General features: G+C 33.1%; 1 protein-coding gene across 1 annotated transcript in view; it reads right to left on the bottom strand.

Moving 5' to 3' along the window:
• Positions 1-24,889, bottom strand: part of LOC124987632 (cadherin-10) — a 170,365-nt gene that overhangs the window by 51,935 nt on the left and 93,541 nt on the right. The window lies entirely within an intron of this gene.

The raw sequence follows: 24,889 nt of genomic DNA on the forward strand, positions 1-24,889 counted from the left end.
ATAGAAGTCAGAGAACAAAATTTTAAATACATTTTTAGCTTTTCATAAACAGTTAAGTAGGAGTGGAAAACTCAGGAAATATCTACTTTTAACTGAAAAGCTCTCAGAAGTAACATATGATTGTGTTGTCCAGGGAACCACTCTCAAAAAGTCACAAGATTGATGCTTTTTAGTAATTGAAAATGCACATAGTTGCTGGGAAACTTTCCAATTATATGCATGTGCAACACAGTGGCAATTTTCCAAATGGCAGATCTAAGCATTGCATATTTCTTTTTCTGTCAGGGAATCAAAATAATTCAAGAAAGGAGCATTGGTAATATCAATCATTTGAACAGATAACTTTATGGTTTGCAGTAGATAGTTCTGATGTTTATTTTTATTCATTCATTAATTTTAATTGAGAAATATTTGCTTATTATCAGAATGGTCAGGTACATCTAAAAGCAAATCAATAATTTCATTCTAGTTCAATGAAAGATTCAAACAAAGTGTTTAATGGATATTCACAGGATAGTCACTAAACTGGCCTACAGGAATAGTGGAGGATTTGTTAAGTATACAATACCCAAACTACCCAATAAAGAACAAGCAGAGTTTTGAACTGGGAACAATTTTTACATTTTACAAGTTTTACATCTTAGAACAGTGGATGAATATAGAACATAGATTTTGGTAGGGAAGGATATAAAGCAAGATGGAGATCATTAAAATCAGTTCAACTATTCTAATCAGTTTAACATATTAAAAAACTGCTCATATGGTAAGATATTAATTTTTATAATGCTGAATTTTAGGATATAAATCACAGCAGGATTTTTACCTTCACTTATACTACAGAGAGTGAAAATTAGATCTTATAATTTGATCACATACTGTGGGAGTTTCTGTTGGATTAGAAAATTGTAAATGGTAGCAGGGAATCAAAGAGATGCGTATTGTAAGTCAGACTGTGACATTAAAAATTGGAAAATGAAAGATTGTCTACTTTCTCAAACAGGAATATAATTAGAAGAAGCAAATAGTTACTTATAATTGTAACTACATTACTCTTCCCTATGTATTTATGTTTTGGTGTTAAGAAGCTAGATTTATAATAAATTTTCTGAATTATTAAATCTTGAAATAATGACAATTTGCATTTAAAGAAAACTTTGCTTACAGAGGGGCCCAAGTAAACTCTAATATACAAGTTAAGAGTAAATCAAGAAGCTGGATGTAGTGGTGCACGGCTGTAATCCCAGCTACTGGGGAGGTCGAGGCAGGAAGATTTGCAATTTGAGGCTATCTTCAGTGATTCAGCTAGACCCTGTCTCAAAAAAAAAATTTTTTTTAAGGGCTGGGAATGTACATCAGTGGAAGAGTGTCTCTGTATTAAATTTCCAGGACCACCAAAAAAAAAAAAAAAAAAAAAAAAAAAAAAGAAAATAGAAAAGAAAACAAGGATTTGGGCTGAAGTTTAGCTCAGTGGTAGAGCACTTGCTTAACAGGTGTATGGCACTGGACTTGATCCTCACCACCACATAAAAATAAAATAAAATAAAGGTATTGAGTCCATCTACAACTAAAAACATTTAAAGAAAACAGAAATCAAGGATTAAAATGACCACATTTACAGTTTTGTATTAGATTATATTTAATGAAAGAATGATTTTAAAAAATTGAGAAATGGATACATAAAAAACTAAAACTGACATCTGCTACTAAACTAGTCAGAGAGATGCATTTCTATACTCCCAAGGTTTGAGGAATTGCCTCTTCTCAAGGATGAATCCCATGGGTTGCAAAAGGCAGCTTTTTGCACGTGGACTAGTTGCTGATGCTTTCCTAGCAGCTGCAGGAAGAGGAAAATGGGCAATTCTCCCCTATTCTTTTACCTGTCTCCTTAGTTTTTCATTCGTCTTTTCTGAGCATACACTCTCCACACATGCCTTGGCATCGTCTCCTTCCTTCATTCCTTGTATGTGTGATTCACTTTAATTTCCCATTCTACCTTAGTTACTAAACTCAGACAACAGTTAGTTCTTATAATTATAATCTTATTACTCCCCACCACTTTTTTTTGGATATTAGGTCTCAATGCTTGAATTTATTGAACATTTAATTGAATAAGATCACTTATTTTTGTTGCCAAGAAGTGGCATCAATGGATCATGTGTCAAAAAACTTAGAGCATCTACTTTTAGAGAAAGAACTTTTATAAGAACTTGTGCTATTTTATTATATGAGGCTAAGTTTTCCTTAAACATGGAAAAAAATATTAGATTATTGTGGCTTTAGTTTCTTAGTAACACCTGTTTTCCGGTGTGAAACATTTGTGCCACAAATCTTTAAGAAGAATTTTATGTTAATACTGACCTTTTCTTTCCTTGAGGAAAGCCTATTAAAAATTCACGACCTGCTGTGTTCCTTGTAAATTCACAAGCAGATAAAGGACATGGCAAGATACGTGACAACTAATGAAAATAGAACAACTGGTACTGTACTGCATATTTAAAAGTCATTTTCCTATTCCTTAACTTTACTCAGATATGTTTAATTATAGCATCATTATGTTTGTTTATATTGAGTATCTGTAATATTTAAAAATAAGCAATCCATTAATAATGAAGAATTAGTTGAAATATAAATGATTAATAAATACCTGGTGATTTGAAATGTGGTACATTTCTGATATTTTTATAACGTTTCGTATTACGAAGCAGACATTTTTGGATATTTGCACAAAATAAAATTTGTAAGCTAAAAGGAATTCTGTCGATTGCACAGTTTAGGAAACAGAGTCAATCAATTTCTTATTGCACGGAAGTTAAATTGAGTGCACTCCAGGATAGGTACATGTTGCTGGACCCTCATTTCACTGTGTCCAGTCTACTAGAATTAAGCTCCACAGACACATAGTTTCTGTACAAGAGAAACTTACATTCACAGGTCTGGAGGTTGAAAGTCCAAGAAAAATGCGTCAGCAAATTCAGGGTCTGGTGATGACCCACTGTGATACATAGACGATGTCTTCTGGCCGTGCCCTCACATGACAGAAGGGACAAGGGGTCTGCCTGGGGCCTCTTTTATAAGGGAATTCTTGAGGGTTTCTCCACCTGCACGTCCTAACCACCTCCCAAAGGCCCACCACCTCATACCATCACCTTGGAGTTTAGGGATTCAAAATGTGAATTTAAGGTAAAACAAATATTCAGACCTTAGCAATCTTTGATATCAGTTCATTTTAAAAAATTTTCCAATCACTCATAAAATATGGAAATCTTACAAAAATAATAAAAGCACCAATCTTCAGAGTATGTGGAATTTAATCTGTTACCAAAAGAACAAAAGAATAGGTAAAGGCCTTTACATCATATTTTCAACTTTGGCAAGACAAAAAATTAAAAAAAATATTTAAAAGTGATGAGAAATACCAAGCCGAGCGTGGTGGCACACACCTACAATCCCAGAGGCTTAGGAGGCTAAAGCAGGAGGTTTGCAGGTTCAAAGTCAACCTCAGCAATTTAACGAGGCTGTAAGCAACCCAGTTAGACCTTGTCTCCACCCTGTCTCAAAATAAAAGGGGCTAGGGATGTGGCTCAGTGGTTAAGTGCCCTTTGGTTTCAATCTCTAGTTAAAAAATGAAAGAAAGAAAAGAAACACCAGTACTGCTAGAAAGAGTCAGATGAGTGGTTCTGAGAAACTTCTTATATTGTTTATGTTGTGAAATTCTTTCTGATTCAGAATATTAATGCCATTTTAGATATTAGTAATTGTAGGTATGTGACTCCAGTTCCCAAACTGAGAAATGCTTGTACAGATAATTAGAATCATATTTGTAATTGTTAAACTAATTCTTTGGAAGATGAATTTTGATGAAAGAATCAAGAGAACTCTACCACACACTCTCTGAATTTAAAAATTTGTTTATTTTTAATGTTCATTATTATAAAAATATCAGAAATTGTTGAATAGAATTTCTGACATACAATGATCATTTTACGCTTGATTTTCTTTTAAATAGTTCAGACATTTTATAGTTGTTGAAAATAAATCAAGAATGTGGCAGATATCTTGTGTTATTCTGGTGGCATCACATTAGCATACGGCTCTAATTGCTTCAGTGAATTACATCTTATCTAATGAAAAATAAGGCATTGACACGAATAAACAAATTTGCATTAAAAAAATACCGGTGGAGGTAGCCTAGCATTAATTCAAATTAATGCCAGCAAACACAATCTGCTCAGAAATAAATAAGTAGTTACTCATGTTGTTTGGGCTTGGAAGTAATAAATGGGACAAGGGTGGTTGGTTTTGTGATTATGAGCTCCTGTTGGTGACTCCAATCTGGATGGTCATGGTGGTTTGGGAGCTCTCTCTGAAGACATTAAGAATTCCTCAAGACCCTTGAGACCAGGTTTCTTATCAGTGAGTGCTATAAAATCCTAGAAGGCATCACCTTTGAGAAAACTAGTTAACCAACCAGGGGCAATGGCACATGCTTGTGATCCCAGCAACTTGGGAGGCTGAGGGAGGAGTATCAAAACTTCAAGGTCAGCCTTAGCAACTTAGCAAGGCCCTAAGCAACATAGTAAGACCCTCTCTCAAAATAAAAAAAAAAATTAAAAGGGCTGGAATGTGGCTCAGTGGTTAAATGTCCCTGAGTTAAATCCCCAGTATCAAAGAAAAGAAAATGATTTTAGTTAACTCACATCTTGAAGAGGCTCAGTTAAGGGATATTCTTTTTCTAGTGCTGAAAGACACCAAGACTGAGAAATGCTTGTACAGAAAATTAGAATCATATTTGTAATGGCTAAACTAGTTCTCTGGAAGATGAATTTTGATGAGAGAATCAAGAGAACTCTACCACACATTCAAATTTAAAAATTTGTTTATTTTTCATGTTATTATTATAAAAATATCAGAAATTGTTGAATAGAATATCCTTCTTCTTACAGTTTTAAAAATGGGTGAAATAAGAAAACTATTCCCTTGTAGCCTGAAAATTCAGGTAAGCATAGAGATACCTTATTTTCCCACAGTTTAGTGAAGTTTTAACCATTGTGGATTTACTATACATACATTTTTTATATATAAGTATATATAATATATATACATATATATGTATATATAAATATTTACAAGACATATGTTATGTATATCATGTTTAACCTACATATTATATATATAGAGAATACATATGTATTATAAATATATATTTCTAGTTTTTTTTTTTTTTTTTTTTTGGTACTGAGGATTTAACCAGAGGCACTTTACCACTGAGTTACATGCTCAGCCTTTTTTACTTTCCTTGATTTTGAGACAGGGTCTCACTAAGTTATCCAGGGCCTCACTAAGTTACTGAGGCTGTCTTGAAAACTGCGATCCTCCTCTTTCAGTCTCCTCTCATGACACTGGGATTACAGGTGTGCACCATCACACCAGGCTTCATTTTTTTTTTTAAATCAATTATGTGAAAAGAGATTAAAGAGTAATTCGTAAAGCTTCAAAGACCACGCCAATTCTATGGGTTATGAAAGCAACTGAGAATTTTTCTGTCTATCTTTTCACCAAGAAACTCATGATAACAGAAGCTATGAAAGGTAAGTGAGGGCTAGGAATGGATACTCTTGGGAGGAGTTTATGTAAATATTTCTTGAACTGGAATGTATTACACTAAATTGAAGATAACAATGGAAATTCTGTGAATGGTACTTTATGACTTTAAGAGTTTTGGAGATTCGAAGGGGTTGCTACAGCCCATAGAGGTCCTTTATCCAGGGAGGGGAACTATAAAGAGGAGTTTGGATGCTTACATTCATATTTTAAACAATCATTGAAATGAGAATTGTTTTAGAAAGCAATAAAGGCTATTGTAGGAAAAATTAATTATCTGTATGTGGTGTGTGTGTGTGTGCAAAATATAAAAACAATACTGAATGCAGTATCCATCAGTGCACAGATCCTCTGAAATATAACCACAGGCCACTACATCAAAGAAGGAAAAACTTATTCTAGGTTCTATCTGCATTTTCCTAATCAAAAAATAGAGAGATCAAGATAAGAGGCTGTCATCAAGAAAGCAGGCTACTTCTCTCTTGCTGAGACATCTGTTCCTTTATCAGATAGGAAGACAAGTTCCCCAGAACTACTAAACAACATGCCTCCATAACTTCTCCATTTATCCACTGTCTAAATTCTTACTCGGCCTTCAAGGTCGTAATTGTGATCCTACACAAACTGATTTTTAGAGTACATTTTAAAATTGTATTGATCTCTTTCCTTTCAGTCTCAATTATGTTTTTTATTAATACACGTGTATGTGTGTATATATATATACATATATAAGAATTCTTCATATTTTATACATATATAAATTATGTGTATACATATATATTGTTATGATTTGGTTATGAAGTATCCCCTAAAATCTCACATGTGAGACAATGCAAGAAGGTTTAGAGGAGTAATGATTGAGTTGTGAAAGTCTTAACCCAATCGGTGAATTAATCACCTGATTGATTAATTGAGAGATAACTGAAGTCGTAGAGTTTGGCTAGAGGAGATGGGAATTGGCTTTGGGGTATACATTTGTATCTGGCAAGTGAATATCTCTCTGTTCCTGCTTCCTGATCACCATGTGAGCTGCTTGTCTCTGCCACGCTCTTTCACCAAGATGTTCTGCTTCACCTCCAACACTGAGGAATGAAGCCAGCCTTCTGTGGTCTAAGATCTCTGAAACCATGAGCCCTTAAATAAACTTTTCTTCCCTAAAATTGTTCTGGTCAGATCTTTTAGTCACAGAAGCAAAAAAGCTGACTAAAATATATGTGTATATAAATATATGCATAAACTTTCAAAACACATGTGACAATTTTGAAATATTATTTCTGTAAGTCATCCTGAAAGAAAACATAGGTTTATTTTTAGGACAGGACCAAGCCTTCTATTCTTTTGGACTCTGAATAATTACAGTATACTGTACACCTTTACTTATTACTAGAAGGAAACAAATATTGTAGTCCAAAGCCACACAATTTTTTTTTTAACTATGAGGGCCCATTTTGTGTGGGGTTTCTTTGTTTGTTTTTGTCGTACTTGGGATTAAACTCTGAACTTTACCACTGAACTTTATCTCTAGTCCTTTTATTTTTTATTTTGAAGCAGAGTCTCACTAGGTTGCTTAGGATCTTGCTAAATGGCTGAGACTGGCCTTGAACTTGTGATTCTCCTGCCTCAGGCTCCTTTGCCACTGGAATTAGAAGTGTGCACCACTACACCTGCTCATTTTGTGCTATTTCTTGAAAATTGTAATATTTTGAATAAAGTGGAAAAGTTAAGATTACACAATGAAAAGTGGAGATCAGCAACTGCTTTACTCTGAAAGTGGACATACCCATTAAGAAAATCTTATTATTCATATTGAAGAATATTGAGGTTATAAGTTAGACAGAAGTCCAAATCAATGATGAATATAGATCAGTGGGAATATAATAGATATGTGAATTACCAGGAAACACACTTAACTGTAGTAGGAATAAGAATGCAAATCTAAATTTTCTCTGAAACTCTAGGGGCGTCATGTACATCTGTAATTTTTCTTAGAAGTAGCATTACTCAGGTTAGTAATAACAGATTTACTTTCCCATGGCACCATGTGCAATAGTCAGATAGATTAAAATAGCAATCATATTGCCATGGCCCCATCACGGTACAAACAAGAACTGGAACCCGAGAGGGGAGAACTGTACAGAGGTGACTTCATTCATTAGTGATTGGCACCAGTTTTCTCCCTGGGAAAATTGGCCATTCTTGCTGTAGGTTTGAAGGTGAGGACCTGTGGTTGACCTGAGAAGGGGGAATTCCTGGGGATGAGAGACCCAGAGCTCACACAGTACCAGAGGGCAAACACTGGTGAAGCGAGAGACCTCAAATGCGTTACCATTCCTTCCCAAAAGATTTAAGATTTGTTGAATTATGAGTCTGGAGGGAGGCTTAAGGATCAGGCTGAAAGCTTCTGAAACCAGAACACAACTGACCACTTTGCTAGAGACTAATGGATCTTAGGTTCAAAACAAAACAAAACAAGCAAAATAGTAGGGAATAGGTAAAAGTGGAGAGCTCTCCAAGGAATGGTAAATTGAACCTGAGGATTTATGTACTTTTCATCTTTTCATCTAGAGGCGTTCAACAATCTCAATGCTTCATAGCACTTAAAAATGTACTTGGTCCCTTGGCACATGTGCAGTGCCAGGAAGAGAAAGCAGGAGATACATTACTCTTCATGTAAAACTGAAATGACAAAACAGACAGCCAGTCTCCTTCTGGAGAATTTGTCAGTTGTTGGTGTAGCATGAACCAAGAGACAATGAGACAGAGAGAGAGAGAGAGAGAGAGAGGAATTGGTTCCTGTAAGTGTGGGGACAGGCAATTCTGAGATCTGTAAGAAAGCATGGAGTTTTTTAAATTCCAGTAAGAGATGATATTGAATCTTAAGTCAGAAATCCACAGGATAGGGTAAGAGGGTAGAAACTCAAGCGGCACTTCTGTTAGAATTTTGAGCAGAAGTCTTCCTTTGGGATCTCTCTGTCTTTGATTTTAAGATCTTACACTGATTGGTTGAGGCCCCGCCACATAATGGAGGTTAATCTTTTATTTTTTGGGGTGCTGGGGATCGAACCCAGGGCCTTGTGCTTACAAGGCAAGCACTCTACCGACTGAGCTATCTCCCCAGCCCCAGGTTAAACTTTATGTAAAGTTTACTTGTAAAAACGTTAATCCTATTAAAAAAATCTATTTACCGCAATATCAAGACTAATATTTGACCACACAACTGGGCACCATATCTTCATCAAGTTTTCACATAAAATTAATGATCACAGGTGATAAGCAAGTAATCTGAGAAAAGGAAGGCTTTCTAGCAATAGAACTAACACTTGGCCTAAACCAAGTGCATCATTTCCATTCTCTGCACAAATTGTGGCTCTCCAATTCAATAAACTGTGATTATCAAGCCACTTGTTCAAACTAAAATCCTAGGAGTTTGACTCTTCCCCTGTGCTCTACCCATTTATTCCACAAGCAAATCCTTTTTGGCTTCAAGCTGTATCTTCGATTGCATCTCATAATCTCCACTGTTGCTATTTGAATGCCAGTCACCATAATCTGCCACTGAAGCTTGCAGCTGGTCCCTCTGATTCTGTTTTGGTCCTTCTAGGGTTACTGTTTACCTCCAACCAGAGACACCATCTTTCAATATAAAACAGTGCATTCTACTACTCAGCTCAAAACCCATCCGTGGCTTCCCAGCATATTTACAACATTATCTAAAGCCCACAGCTTAATCTATAATTAATTATAATTAATTTGTTATAATTAATCCATAATGATGTAGCCTCTGCCTGTCACTTTGACTTCCTATGATTCATACTCCCTTCAACCAATTAAACCCATACTGGCCTGTGTCTTAAACATGCCCTTGCTATTTTTATGAATGAGATCACTCCTTCACTTATTTTTTTGTACAATATTCAATTTTCCTCTATTGTGCATTCATATCTTTATTCCCTCTCTGTTCCTCTTGATCTGCTTGACATATTCTTCTCTATTTTTAAGGGATTCTTTATATATTCTGATTTAACAATTTATAGTTATGTCATTAGAAATGACTTCTTCAAGTTTGAGACTTTTATTTTAACATTGATAATAGTTTCCTTTGTCCTAGTGAAATGTTTAATTTTAATACAGTCAAATGTATCAATCATTCATTCTATGATTATTCTTCTTTATATCTCTTTAAAGAAATATTTTCCTAACTCAAAAATCATACATATTGTCATATAATTCCCTCTTTTAATATTTTATAAGTTTTCCCTTTGACATTGGATTCACTTTTACCATCTGAGTGTGTGTGTTTGTGTGTGTGTACTTGTACTTATGATGCTGCACATACCACAAAAAACTATTTGTTTTTCTAATCAGTATTCGAAAACATTTTTCTTAAGCCATTAATTTTTAATTGTAACTAGATCATCAACATATTTTGTACCCAGTTGCAGTTCTAGATCCTTCCGTTCTGCTCCATTTGTCCATTGGTACTGCCATGATTTGAATATGTTCCCCCAGCCCCACTCCAGTAAGCATTTGTTGAGAGCTGAGAGTTGAATCACCAATGCAGTCTTGGGATCTGGGGACTAATGCGAGCAGATTAGGACATCAGAGCTCTGCCCTTGTGAGCAAGTTAATGCCATTGTCACAGGAGTGGCTTCTTTATTAGGGAAATAGGTTTATATAAAAGGACAAGTTTGGTACACTCTTGCTCTCTCATCTTCTTACCTTCCACCATGAGCTAATGCAGCAAAATTGTTCTTGTTAGATGCCAACATTTTGGCACTAACCATGGAATTCTTCAGATATATGAGAAATATTTTTTCCTTACTCAGTTTCTGGAATTTTGACAAAGCAGCACAAAACAAACTAAATTATGACAGGAATGATTATTGCCTTAAAAACACTCTCAATTTATTACAATAATTATTGATATTTGTTCAAATAAATACCAATTACTATCTTTTTTTTTAAATGTCTTGGCATTCATGGTCTTTACCATATAGATTTTTAAATTAGTATGTTACTTTCTGTTAAAAAAGCAAAACCATCACTGTAGAACAGAATCCTTGCTTATAATATGAAAAGATTGCAATTAATTTACAGATTAAATTCTGGAGAATATCATTTTGAATATATGAACACTCCCTAACTCTTTAGCTCACTTTTACCACCTGAATTTGTGAGGCTCCATTAGTTCTGTAGAAACTTTGTGCTAATATGAGTAGAAACTTTTCGCATAGTCTTTTGATTAATTATGGTCCCTTCTAGTGTGCAAAACAATCATGCTAGTGATTTGAAGAAAAATCATAAAATATATATATTAACATCAATATAATTAAGAAAATAAATATTTCTCAAAAAACACTGTTCAACAATTTCTTGAGTTTTTCTTACAATCTCACAGAAACACTTTTAGAAATTCTTCTGTTTATTATCATATCATTAATCATCCCGCTTCATATTAGTGTTGATATTATATTATACTGACATTAACCTTTGTTTTTTAGTATAACTGTAGTTGACTCAAATACACAGAGATGATTTAGATTCTATTACTCTATTCCCACAATGATTAATTTTCCCTTCCAACACAATATCTTAATTACTAATATTACTTTCCCCTATTTTCATAACTACTAATTCTCTCAATTCTTAGTTTTCTGTGTTCTTTTTTATTAACTTTTAAACTCAATCACAGGTTCTTCCATAACTGCCTACATTTTTTTCCTAGACTTGAGGCTAACCAGGTTTCATATTTCTGGAGTCAAATCTCTCAGAGCTTCCTGACATGATCCAAAAGGGACTTTGTGAGATTCAAATTGTGTTCATCTCTGTCACCCTGGTCTTAGCTCTTTGGCAGTGTCTTGTGTCTTTCCAACCCCAGTATGTTATACTCTTATTTTTGTTTGCTTATTTGATTTTGATGTGACAGATACTGGGCATATGTGTACTCATTCTCTTGGGAAGAAAAGTGAAGGCTGGATTTTTTTTTTTCTTGAGAATTAAATGAACAACTTCATTATCTTCATTTTCATATTACAGTTAAAAAAGGCTTGGGGCTCAGGTTGTGGCTCAGCGGCAGAGCAGTCGCCAGCACACGTGAGGCACTGGGTTCGATCCTCAGCACCACATAAATATAAAATGTCCACCTTTAAAAAAAAAGATAGTCATTCTGACTTCTGATCTTTGTATAAAACTCATGGATTTATTTTCTTCTACAAGTTTGCATAAATTTTTGTTTGTCCAGATTTCTGAAAATTTTTGGTATTAATATTGCAAGATGCTTACCACGTTCTTTCAGTCTGCAACCTCATACCATTGAGTTCTGGGTCATTCTAGTAATATTTTAATCAGTGCCTCTCTCCTCCATTTTCACATTCAGTCTTTTGGACACCCTTTTTATTCAGATATCAAGCCTCACCATTTTTTCTTTAATCCCATTATCCCTTAGCTTCTATTTTTCTCTTCGTCTTCATGTTTTACTTCCTTGTTTGTGTTTCTTACATTTCTCTATGTTATATATTGAGATTTTTATTTCCAAAGGCAAATTTTTCATCTATGATAATTCATTTTTAATTACATATATGTATATATTTATATATACACACACACACAGTATTTTCCATAGAAGGATGCAACAATCTTTTCCACCCTATACCCTCTTTTAATAACTTGTCACTCCCTAATGAAGAGGAAGAATTTGATATCCTTTCTATTGATTCCACATCAAGAGTATAATTCCTCTCTCTCTGAATTACAATGAACAGAATGTATCAAAGGTGGTGCTGCAAGACTTTCCATGCTGAATGAGAACTGGATTTCTTGCACTATTGCAGTGAGGAATTATTATGTGATCAGATGAGTTGCTCTGAGGCTACCTGCTATGAGGAGCACCAACCAACTCTTAGTGACTCTCACAGGGAGTGAGAGCAAGAGGGAGAGGGAGAGCCAGAAAGAAAAGGAGCCCTCAGTTACTCCAGCTCCTCAGTCAACATTTGAGAAATTTCATGAGAAACTCATCTGAAAGCACTCAGCCAAGTTCTTCCTAGTGCCCTGAGCCATAGGCATCATGAGAGCTATTAAAATGACTGCTATTACGCTAAATCATTGCATTTAATGGAGTTAGGCAACAAATACACATAAACACTTACATTGAATATTTCCAAACCTGTGGAATCGAATTTTTAATTTTTTTTTCTTTGCATATTCTCTAATTCCTTCAAATTATTTTTCTCCCTATTTTTTTCATTTCTTTGACTTTTTTTAGCAACGGTTTTCCTCAGAAATATTTGGTTGCAAATTTCATCAAGATATACAATGTAATGTTCTAAATATTATCTCACAAAATTTTAGAAATTGCTGTAATTTATTCATGTACCCAATTTTTCTGTTGAAAAAATCTAGTTAAAATATGATTTTTGTGGGGCACACCTGTAATCCCAGGGGCTTGGGAGGCTGAGGTAGGAGAATCATGAGTTCAAAGCCAGTCTCAGCAAAAAAAGCAAGGTGCTAAGCTAAGCAACTCAGTGAGACCCTGTCTCTAAATAAAATACAAAATAGGACTGGGGATGGTGTTCAGTAATCAAGTGCCCCTGAGTTCAATTCCTGGTGCTCCCAAATTTTATATATATATATATATATAAACACACACATATATGATTATATAAATACATGTATATATATATATGATTTTAATTTAATTATTGTAAAAAAGTTCATTTTGAGAATATTTAAGAGTGAAGATCTTGTCTCATGATAAGAGTGAAGATCTAAAACTAGTGAAAATAAATTTAGAAATTGTTTTCTCACTTTATTTATTTATTGGTACTTTTTATTAAGTCCTTTCAGCCACTGACATCTTTCCACAACTTTGAAAGCAGTGTTATTTAATATTTTATTATTCCTGCATTTTCTGATCTGTTTTTCAAGTTTCTCTTCTTCCTTCTTCTCCCTTTCCTTGTATCTATTTTCTTCTTTTGTATAAAAATTATCATCGCATTTTCTGAATCTCTTTTAGGATTTTATTAGGTTGTTTGTTATTTAAAGTAGAGTTCCTGGTTGCTTCAAATGATTGTTGTTGAAGACTCTCTCACATTTTTCCATTCATTAGAGGATATGATTTAATTATAGTAAAGTTTTTTACTCTTCTCCAAGTTTCTTTATCCCCCAACCCCAGAGACAGTGATACTCAAGTATTAAGCAAGTGTGTGTGTGTGCATGTGCGCTGCTGGATTTTCTAAAGTATCAGTGACATTTCATTATTCTGTCACATTATTGTAGAAGGTTCATTAGAGCTTTATTTCACTTTCCTCCTGCATCACAAGCCTGACTTCTGTAGGACTGATTAGCAGTCAAGCAATTCCTAAACCATGTCATGGTATGGCTACTAGGGTGGCTTGCCACACTTTTAAAGATTTGGCCACTAAAGACACACTGAACCCAAGTAGATTTACATAGCTTAACACTCTATCAACAGACAAGGGTGCATAACATTCATGTTTGCATTGTTTGCCCTGGTCCCCAAGTCTCAGGAGCTTCATGAAGCGTCACAGATCCATTGAACATGTAACGGACCCGTGACACGGCTGACAGACACAGAGCCCAGTGGATGCTCTGAAGAAATACTGGCATTACCTACATTCCCCTTGAATGTAAGATTTTCACTGGGAGTGGGAGAGTTTTATCTTCTGTTCTCAAATATCACTGGAGAGGAAGTTATTTCATATTAATTGGTAAATTGGTTGTTAATACCTACAAGTGAAGAAATATGAGAGCCTGAGAAGCTGTCTTCTAGCAAGGTTAACAAACGGGTCGTGATTAGAGAGCTTCAGTGTAAACCGTTCAAATGGAAAACATGAGATGAGGAGCTCTCACGCTCCACAAAGATTATGCTCAACACTGGGGAGTCACACCCAATACATTACCTCCAGGAAGATATATAATTGGCTGTTTTGCTTATGTCATTAGTAGATTTGAGAAGCTGGGGAGATAGGAATGAAAACCCAATCAATACTGTTGATTACTGTGGAGAAAGTAAATTAAATAAACAGTGAGTTCAAATTAAAGGTGAAAATAATGCCCACTTCAACCAGTGCATTTTCTGTAAAACTCTCATCACCGTGTGCTTCCCCTGCAGTGATCGGTGTCACTAGCTTGGTGACCCTATATTAATTTCCAATAAATTATTCATAACTTTTTGTCTGATATCAGTATGTTCTGTGCTCCTAATCTATATCTGTTTTATTTTCTTCGTTTTCAAATAGGAGAGGAAATGGTTAACAGTAATTAGCAACCACGTTAAAACTTACCCTTTTGAGCAAAAATCTTGCAATTTCTTTGTTAAATTGAATTGTAGTTGCTATTTGCTCAAAACATAATTGTGCTTTGATTATATTATTAAATAATGTGTAACTGTGAGTATGTTAATTTTTATATTTCACTGTAGAAACTCCAAAATCTATAAAATATAGTTATTTTACATATTAGTTCCACAATCCTTCTTTGTAAGACTTAATTAAATCAACATTATAGTCTTAAGTTCTGTCCTTACTGAAAAATACATTAAATATCCTTTTACAACCACTAACAGACAAAATTTTTGATTGAACTAACCATTAAATGTAATTACTTGGAAGTTTTTGTAAAAAATTTAGTGACTAGAAAATTACAAGAATTAATACGATTTAATTAAATATTTAACATAACTATTAAAAATTAGTCCATGCCTTTCTTATGCCTGCCATTCTATAAGAGAAAATTAATTGAGTATAATTTATTTATAATACTGTGGTGACTATTACATATTCACTTAGGCTCTAGAGTTGTTCAAAAATATTCTTACATATACTGCCAATAAATTGAAATAATTCAAACCAAATAAATTGTATTCTGAAGATTATTTTCATACTTTTTATTTGAAAAGTACTGAGAAAAATGCATTTGAAGGCATACTTCTCTTCAACTTTTCCTAAACCATCTTACCTCATCTGTCTAAATTCTATGAAAAATGCTGATTTATTTGTGGTGAGGGGTACTGGTTGATCGCTCTCTGTTTAGCATTCTGTAACTTTGAAGAAGGCAAAACAATGATTAAAATCAATTTCCTTTTTTATTTTGCATTTACTTCCAATCCTTTAATTTAGACACTTTCTGTTTACATCTGACATTACTATAAAATTTTTCAGTTGAAATTTTCTGGGTTTTCTTTGCATTACTCATAATTTACTTTTTAGTCAATTAAGAAAGTTGTATTGTTTTTCTTTATCCTATTTTCATGTGCTTAATTTAAATAATCATTGTTCTTTCCCACTTATCTCATTTTCCTTTGTTTTTAGTACAAGAACCAATTGCTGTCTGAAAAAACAGAATTCAATATATTACCATATAATTTCATGCTTAATTTGATTGGTGATCCCCAACCCCTTGCACATAAAAATAAAGACAACACACCATTAAAACTGCATAGCTTAATTTCATTTTTCAGCTAAATTGTTTGGTTGTATCCTTTAGTCATGTCAAGGGAAAAGAAAATGAGATGAATTCATAGTGCTTATTTCCAGTCATTAAAAAAAAAAAAAAGGCCTGAGGTTACCAATAAATATCTCTGTCTAATATTAGAACAAATACTTTAGCATCTGTGCAACCAATGTAGTTCCAATGAAATCCTCCCTGATGAATTTAACAATTATTTAAAAATTGGTATAGTCACTTAACAAAATAAGATGAATGGAATGGATTAAAGATGCAAGTAATGGTGCATAGCAAGTCTCTCAAGCGAGAAGTAAATTTAATTGTTTTTAACCCCTTTGAGAAATCACTCCAACAATTTTATATTTTGCATAAAACTTTTAACTGCCCCTGGAATTCAAGATTTTTGAAATGAGAGACCAAGTAAAAACAAAGTAAAACTTTTTCTGTGTCTGCTATAAATTTATGTGGCAGTAAGCAAAATAGAAATAGGAAAAAGAGAAAAAGGTGAACTCTTTTTAAACTGAATGTAACAAAATAAGTACAGTGAGCACAAAATATCTTTAAATGCTGAAAACCTGTAGAACTCTCAGTAGGTAGTGTTAAAAATTATTTTATTTCTGGGCAAACTTTCTGTAACTGAGGGTGTTTTATACAATCACTATATTTTAAATTTCAGAATGTTTAAAAAATATTTAATAGACCAGTATTAGAAACTCTGATCCAGATTCTCAATTTTCTCAGACATTCATAAATTCAAATATTCTCCCAATCTATTGTTTAGGTTTAAGAAGCAATCCCATGAATGCAAAGAATTTATAAAAAATTAAACTAATAATATCTGTGGGATTGCAATTACTAAAAATAACTATTTATTAAGTTATTATAATTAGTTATTTTAGAAAACAAGTTTTATTTAGGTGACCATACTTTATATACAACATTTTGTTAAATTGTCAGTGAGGGTATTTATATACATAAAAGAAAAATATTCATGACTGATCTCAAGCAAATAAAAAATGTCAGTGCTAGGAAAAGGAGATGTCTGCCTAAAAATCAAAAGAGAAAAAGAAACACAGAAGGACAGGTAAAAAAGAAAAAAATATATATTTTATATATATATAAAGAATATATATATATATAAAGAAGATCCATATAGATTATTACAATATATATGAGTTTTGTTCAACTGAAACAAGATCGTCAGCTAAGTGAGAATCAGCATATTCCACATAGTGAAGTCTCACTGTCTGTTTCACATTGACAGCTAACATGAATTTTGGCATCTGCTATCACAACTTTAATGTGCTTCAAGACCCAGATTATTTTATCAAGAGGCTTACCCAATCCCATTCAGCATCCTACTTTTATGATTTTTATATTTTTATTGACCTTCAAAATCTTATCCTTAAAACCAAACATTTTCCTTTGGGTGACGTGATGGTGGGTGGGTGTGTATTTTGAATTGTTTATTCGAATGTATCTCTTCAGTAGTATAATTCTTATAAAAATGTGCCCTAGATTCTTCATGTTTTAAATTAGCAACACAAATAAATATACTATTCAGAAATAGATACTGTAGGAATTAAAAGGATCCTAATGTTTTATTCTTCTAGGGAATCATCCCATCATCTTTCTTTTTTAGCTGATATGCAACAGCCAATGTTAGCCATGTTGAAATTCTAGCATATATTCAAATTTAATACTTGGTTCTGACATTAAATCTGTGTAAACAATGTATGTCTAGACACATGGAGAAACATTCCTAATTAATTAACATGGTTTTTATCAAATGAAAATGTAGTTACAAATGCATAAGTTGACCTTAGATCAATGTCTGTCAAGAGCACTACATTCAGATACTTCACTATTGCACTCATTCACTTGCAGGACACTTTTCATCTTGAGAAATCTTTATTTGAAAAGAAAACTCAAAAAAGTATTCTAATCACTTGAAAATATATCATGAGCAGGAAAGAGAAATACAGGGTGTTCCAATACAGTGACGTTTTGATTAAAATATTATTACCCAAAGTAGCCAGGCACAGCCCTCAACTATGATCACATGGACTGGGGAGGCTGAGGAAGGAGAAATCCCATTTTGAAGCTAGCCTGGGTGATTTAGTGAGACCCTGTCTCAAAATAAAATAAAAAACACATAGCTCAGTGGTAAAGTATACCCTGGATTCAATCTCTAGCACCATCAAAAATAGTAAGAATAAAAAGAATTACCCAAACTATGCATTTTTGTGACAATGAAAAAGGTGACATCAGTAACTGACAGGTGTTTCACAAAAACAAGAGTTTACAAAATTGATATTTTAAAATTGAATTCTAGATATCGTAAGAAAGGAATGTTACAGTCTAGTTCAAAATCCCTATTCAAAAAATGGTAAATGAGTGTTTTCATTTGAAAATGTTTAATGGATTAAAATGCCAAGAAAAGAAAATAATCAGTTTATTTCACAGGCCAGATTACAGTTGGTATGTGTTTCTACTGACTAGAAAACAAATTAAATGTGTGGTCATATTTTTTGTGCTTCAAAGTGTCACTCTTTAATATTTGCTACATTTAAAGCACTGCCTTTGAGTGACTTGTCAGTTTTCAGTCTTTCATCTCTAAATCTATGAATATCTCATTATTTTTGTCTTACCTGTAACTTCAAATATTTTTGGTGACATTTCTTTACTTTTGGTTGATTAAATTAAAATGAACTAATGATATTATGTTCAGAAATGTTCCAATTCCTTGCACGTGTATGTGTGTTTCAATATTCTACACATTTCCTTCAGTTGCATATTTTTGGCATATTAAAGATGCTGGCAGGAAAAATATGCTTGGGAAGAAACTCAGCCACCAACAGAATACATGCCCAACATATAATTATTACTAATGCTGCCACTTCCATTTCTTTTTTTTTTTTTAAGATTCTTCTTTTCATTTATATAATTAAAATTGCATTTAATTAAATATGCTCTTGGATAATAATTATTGTATTTTCTCATGGAAGTTTTAATAAGGCTGAGCATTTGGATAGGGCTTGGTAGATTCTAAAGAGTTTGCATATTTATCACCTAATTTTGATTTCTGAAATTATGATCTGCATGAATGGAGGCCATTATTTCATTTATAAATATGGAAACTGAGACTCTGGGAGATTAGGTTATGTTTTCAAGGAATTCCATGCTGGAGTTAAAATTCCAGGGTTATTTTCTCTATAAATGACTGGTGGTGTATTTTTTTAGTAAAATAATTTCAGTCTGAGAATTTGGTGCCGATGGATTTATGCACTCAATTAGAACACTGCCCATAAAAACAAAACAAAATAATGCAGTAACTGTGATGTTTTGCATATAAGTATTAATATTCTCACACTCTACAATGATATATATAATACAGGTTTCTAAGTTATGTAGTTATAGAATTGATTCCAAGCTGTTTATTTATTAACTGTGGCTAGATATGATAGCTGACTTTCCTAAGTTACAGTTTCCTCTTGTAGGAATGGCACTATTTATCTTTGCAATAGTTTTGAGAAGATTAAAACAGCACCTAAAGTATCCAACAATAACTGGCACTGATGATGCCCTCAATATGTGGTTGGTCCCTAGTATTATTCTAATTATATTTGAAAATATTACATATTTTAAGCATAATGCTCATATATCAATGTATATTACACATGCAAAATATGTGAATGGTACAAAACATGTGTGAGGTTTGAAAACAGTAATATATAGATTAACAGAAATTTCATATTCTTTGTTAATTACTGAAGAAATATATTTGGTATGAATTTTAAAATATTTCATAATCAAGAAAAATTTAAAAATTAAAAATAATCTCATGAAAATACTATGATACACATTTCTAACAGTGTTACAGTTAAACCACTCTGAACTTGATCTAAGGGTAATTCTCCTTGTTATTAGCCCACAATGAGCCATCAAGTGTGACCCTTTTGCATTCATCTACTCCTTTATCCTTCTGTGTGGTAACTCTTCCAAGTCTCGTCCAAACTTCTAATAATACCCAATTCCCCACAGTTAGGTGAACATTAAAGATTATGCCTATGCTCTTAAAGAAAAATTTCCTTGTACCACACTAGAACAGAATCCATAAGGTGTCTGAAAAATAACCATATTTTAAGATTAAATGCAGATTATTTGGAATGATGATAATTCAAATAAAAATGAAAAATACAGCATAAAGTCATTGTAAAGTCAGCTCATTTCCAGGGCATTCTGAAAAACCTAAAGCTTGGAGCAAAACCCACAATTTTATAAAGGAGTCATGAGACAATGATCCTTGTGATTAATTAGAATCAGGAATTCATAAGTTAGTTGAGGTCAGACTCCTATTTCTATTCTTATCATGCACAGGAACCAAATTATAAAAAAATCAAACAAGCAAACAAACAAATGGAACATCCATCTGACTCTGACCCTGGTCTAGAACATCAGAATCTTTTTAAGTAGGGCCAATGAATATTTTTTTATTTAAATTGGCAGATGCATATAATGAAATACTGTGCAACAGTTAAATGCAACAATATAGACATAAATTATAATATTACAAGTTAAAATGGGGGTTTTAGTGCCAGTCCTAATCCAATGTTATAAGAAGACAAGATGAGAAACAGAACTACACAAAGTATCTTGTGAGGACATGACAAAAAGCAGCTATCTGTAAGCCAAAGAGAGATCACAGAAGAAACGTACTCTTCTGACGGACATCTTGATCTTGGATTTGTAGTCACCAGAACTGGGAGGAATAAAATTCTGTTGTGTAAGCCATCCCATCTGTGGTATTTTGTTATGGCAGCTCTAGAAAACTCATACAATGGGGAATACAATTCCCTCTAAAATCCAATGACCCAGGAGAGATTAAATTCATCCTTAGGGAATATTTGATGGCTTTGTGATAGATCTCAAGTCATCTTATCTCAGTTACTGAAAAAAAAAAAATTTGTAATAAGCATTACTAAAGTTTAATCTCATCCCACGTCTTCCATAGTGCCAATGGGAATGCACTGCTGAAAACTTTTTCCTTTGCTAGAGTAATCACCAAGATTTGTTGCCATTCTGCCATTTCCAACAGAATATTTTCAGGACCATATGCTAGAATGGTCATATCCCAGGACTCCAGTGTAGATGGAAGTTAAACTTAAATACCAATACTATCCTCAAAATTTCTTTCAAAAGTGATGTTTTGGGCATCCTTTTAATTCTAATCAACCTAGAATCAATTACTACTGTCGGTCTCTGAGGACACCATGCTGCTTCATACCTACACACCTGAGTATGAGCTATCACCTTCTGATCATCTGGAAAACTCCTAATAATCCTTCAAAAATCAGAAGAAACTTTACCCCCTCCATAAAATCTTTAGAAAACCATTTTCACCCCTAAATGTTGACTGGCTACTCATTGCTGTAGTTATTTGTGAAAGCATCTGTATCCTTTTTTAGATTGTAATGTTCTGATATTAGATTTATACTGATATTTGAACTGCAAATGCCCTTGCAAAGCCCCCAGTATCTGATACTTGTAAATGTACACTTAAAAAGGAATGCCACAACATATCCATGTGGCATGAATCAGGTTATTACTCTGGGTCACTTCTTAGAACTATACCAAAATAATCAGTGCTCCCCAACAATTTTTTAATGTATTTCAAAGACAGTACATTTACATGCATGAATATATAACAACAAATTTCACCATTGTGTAAAACTATAATGTACCAATAAAAATGGAAAAAAATGAAATTAGATTATAAATTTATAATATAGTTATTAAAAAGAAGAGCAAGAGCAATGAAAACTTAGAGAAAAGAGAAAAAACCAGAAAATACCATTCATAAATATGCTTACCAAACTATATTCACAAATTTTATATAACCATGATAAACACAAATTATTACTCCATAATTTGAAAGCAATTCTCTTTAGATATTGATTTACAAAATTTAAATAGAGATACATTATCATTCAGTCCTACAGTAATTTTCTTTTAATATGGTTTAACTTTTTCCTTCTTTATTTTCGTCAGCTGTGTTAATATCGTTTTGGAAGAGGACCACCATTTGAACCAGTTATCCCACTCCTCAGTATATATATACCCACAGGACTTAAATGACATACTACAGCATACTACAATGACATAGTCACATCAATGTTTATAGCAGAACAATTCACAACTGCTAAGCTATGGAACCAACCTAGGTTGGTTCAATAGATGAATGGATAAAGAAATTGTGTTCTTATAAAAAATGAGATATTACTCATCCATAAAAAAAAAGAATGACTTCATGACATTTGCCGATAAATGGATGGGTATGGAAATTATCATGCTAATGAAATAAGCCAATCTCAAAAAACCAAAGACCAAATGTTCTCTCTGATGTGTAGATGCTAAATCCAATAAAGTCAGGGAGAAAAATAATAGAAGTTCAGGGAATTAGACAAGATGAGGAAGGAAAGGAAATGAGATAGGAATAGGAAAGACAGTGCAATGAATCTAACATAACTTTCTTATGTACAAATATAAATATAGCACAGTGAATCTCCATGTCTTGTACAACCACAAGAATGGAATCCTAATTAGAATAAGTTATACTCCATATATATGTCAAAATACACTCTACTGTCATATATCTAAAAAGAACAACAACAAAAAAGAAAAAAATGAAAGAAGTAATGATGTTCTTAACCTTATCCAAATGCTCAATTTTATTCATGATAAGATCGGACACCCAAGAAATTAAATGATTTGCCCACTACCATACTGATAATTGGCGCAGAGAATTGCAGTCAACAAGTGTCACCATATAACTTACAAAAGAAAAAGTATCCACAAGGTGGTTGACTTTGTATATTTATAAGCAACTTTAAAACATGAGTTTGCATTTATTCTATAAAGATTTCTGTAGTTGACATCATATATGATGTCGGAAGACCAAAGAGGTTTCCTCCAAACTCAAACAAGACAAACTCATCCATCTCACCATTCCCTTTAACATAGTACCCAAAATCCTAATACTTTCAGTGAGTTTGTACAAATACATTAGCAAGTGTACTAAGTGAAAAGGAAAAAAGAAAATCTTTGAAAAAAATGAAAGTTTTAGGAGTACTATAAGATGTTGAAATAAAGTATGAACATATTTTATCCTTAACCATTTGCCTCTCAAATCACTTGCCGTATATTTGGTGTGTTTGATAGGACCTTTGAGGGTGGAACTGTTTGTCAATATTCCTCAATGAAGATTTAGACAATGGTAGTAATTACAGATGAACTGAACTCCAGGATCTGGCTCAATTTAGTTCTGTTATTTCCTTATAGTAAAATATGTGGTAGGTATTTTGAGGGGATTATCACAAAAGTGGTGCCATGTTCTTTTCTCACCTTGACAACAAGCACACAGTTTCATTTTCTGTCTTTACCTATTATATTAATTTTGTTCAACATAAGTCTTCTCCACTGAAAAGGTTTGTTTTCGTCTTGTAATTAGTACAAGTTTTAATAGGAAATAAATAATGTAAGCATTGCATTTCTTACCAAATTTTTTATTCCATCAAGAAATTAATATAATGTTTTCATGAATTGTTTCTTATCTTCTTCAATGGGTTATGATCCATGACTAATATTTATTTTGATGTTCAAACACTATCAGGTTAGTTTTGAGTACAAGTTGCCTTCATTATTTGAGCACCTCCTTGTTTTCTGGTAAAAGATTAATCAGATTTGTCTTGTACACACTTGTGAACTCATCCTCAAAGATCAAGCTACGAGGGACACTCATTAAAGATCAAGGGACTAGTTTAACTCATTATTGTCAGGATATTGCTTTCCCCAAGCATTCTCATTGGATAGATCTAAATTTTATTTTTATGAACATATACTGTACATGGATACTATATATGTGTATATGTATCTTTATAAATATATTAAAATGAATTCACTTTAATATCTCTAATTGTTATTCAATTACATAAAGTTTTATTTTTTTCCTTACTTATAACTTCCTTCTATGACAGAAAGAATATTTGCTGAAATGATCCTTGGTGTATTTACTTATTTGATTCATCCTCCTTCCTATAAAAAATCTCCCCTACCTGCCCCCAGCATCTCTCTTTCAGGTGACCTTATCTACTTCCCCTGCTTCAGTACCTCATACTGAGACCCCTGTGCATGAATTCCCTCCTCATTCTGTTTACACTCACTCTTACACTGACTGCACTGTGTATATGACCGTCTTCTGCCACATCTTACTTGCCCATAGAAATTGCACTCTCTACACTATAACTTCCTATACCATGCACCATCTTTGAAATGCCACATCTGGCCACCATCTCTAAAGAGACTACTTACCCACATTTGGTTCTGAAACCTTATTCTATGCCATGGAGCTTCTTTCAGTCCTGAAAAGATATGTCTAGCTTAATTTGCCCTGCATAGACTTAGAAATATATTGTTCACGAAAGAAAGGAGAAGAGAAAAGAAGGGATTGGGAAATTATTCAGACAACATGATTACCTATGTAGAAAAAAAAAATGTCTAAATTTTAAGGATTATAAATGATATAATCAAGGTCACATTATGCAAGGTCAAAGCATAATTTGTCAAAACATAAATACAAAATAATTTGTATTTCCATGAACTAGCACCACACACTTGAAAAATGGACTCTAAAATATTAAACATTTTACTATAGCACTAATAACACAAAATACTTAGGGGAAACTATAATGAGGTACATGTAAGATCCTTACACTAAAATCTGTAAAATATTGTTAAGTGAACATCTAAACAAATGGAAAGATAT

This window comes from Sciurus carolinensis, chromosome 6, assembly GCF_902686445.1.
Source record: "Sciurus carolinensis chromosome 6, mSciCar1.2, whole genome shotgun sequence".
Lineage (NCBI taxonomy): Eukaryota > Metazoa > Chordata > Mammalia > Rodentia > Sciuridae > Sciurus > Sciurus carolinensis.